Below are 1564 nucleotides of genomic sequence, written 5' to 3'. Positions count from 1 at the left end.
CCCTTCCCTCAACAGTCCGCTCCCCCAGGCCATTGACTGGAGATTGACAGACGGGCTACCCATAAGACCCAGAACCCCACCAAGGGAGGCAGGGCTGTCCCAACTCGCACCTGCCCAACGGGCTCAACCCCCAGCCCCTTGACTGGAGACTGACAAGCGGGCGGACCCTAAGACTCAGCACCACACAAGGGGAGGCGGAGCTATACCAGCTCCCATCCACCCACCAGCTCCTCTCCCAGGCCACTGGATCTGGAGAGTGGAGGGCGTTGGGACCCTGCCTTAAAACAGTGGGTAGGGGGTGTGGGTAAATAGGAGCCTGCATTTGCCCCCCCCATCAATTCTTGAGCGGGGCATCCTCCAACTGGGAATCCTAAGCAAGACACCACCGAGGGCCCCCCCCACAGTCACAGACTCTGACAAAGCAGTGAAAACACAGCAGGGATCTGAAGGGCCGACCAGCAGCCAAGCTCCCCTTCTGAGAACCAAAAAGGGGCAGCTCCGTCCTTGGAGCCCACGTCCCCAGCTGGGCCCCGCCCCTGGAAACAGAGGGGTCTCCTGCTGGTCCTGCTGAGAGCAAAGAAACTCTCAATCCCCAGACCCTTGGCTTGGGGCTGCCCCTGGAAGCAGCACAGGAAAACGTCTGCCAACCACACTCAGACGGAAGCTCGCAGATCATCCCATGGACAACTGTGAGGCCACTGGTTGGGCTAAGAGCTAGTCACGCGGCAACACATAAGTTTTATTCTAATACTTTCCAAACGTTGTACTCAAATACGCTACCTACTTACCCCCTGACCTCTCTCATTCTATTTTTCTATCTCTGGACCTCTGCTCCTCTTTCAACCCTTACAGTGCATGGATCTACACTCGATGGCTGTTGAGCAACACTGTATATCTAGGTGTTTAATTATTCTCTAGGCTCAGAGGGACTTAAAGACAATAGAGATTGGATTGAGAGGCTTATTGTTTTGGATATAAATAGCTTATCAGTGAATAATTAGACCAGTCAGTAACTGCACAAAAAGAAAGAGTGATAACACCAATCAAAACTTGTGAACATCTAGAGTCTGTCAGCTACAGGGGTCTAGGTTGGTTATATCTGAAAAACTATAATCGTGTTTAGTATTAATCTTGCTCCCATTTTCAAATGGGCAGAACAAGAAACTCAAGAAAAATGTCAAATCAAGAAACAACAACCTCCACCCCCCCCAACCAATGTAAACAGCCAATGGAACAGTCACTGGCAAACCTAGAGGAGAGTCTTCCAAGCGCTGTACAAATGCAATTGATAAACATCATTAATGAAAAATGTTAAAATATAAAGAAAGAGATAAGGGAGGAAGCCATAGCTGAACAAAAGGAAACCATAAAAAAGGTGATAAGTGAAAAAGAAGAAGCCATAATGAATGTTTTTCAAAGAAAGATGGATGAATTCATACAATCCACAAATAAAAAGGTGACCGAACTCCAGCTAATGTTCAAAGAAAATAAAGCTACTGAGCTAACCACTCAAATGGAAATCAAGGAGCTAAAGAAATCCATACATGATCTAAAAGAAGAGATG

This window comes from Megascapheus bottae, unplaced genomic scaffold (genome assembly GCF_031878675.1).
Source record: "Megascapheus bottae isolate mThoBot1 unplaced genomic scaffold, mThoBot2.hap1 HAP1_SCAFFOLD_41, whole genome shotgun sequence".
In the NCBI taxonomy this organism is placed as follows: Eukaryota; Metazoa; Chordata; class Mammalia; order Rodentia; family Geomyidae; genus Megascapheus; species Megascapheus bottae.
This window is presented reverse-complemented; position numbering follows the sequence as displayed.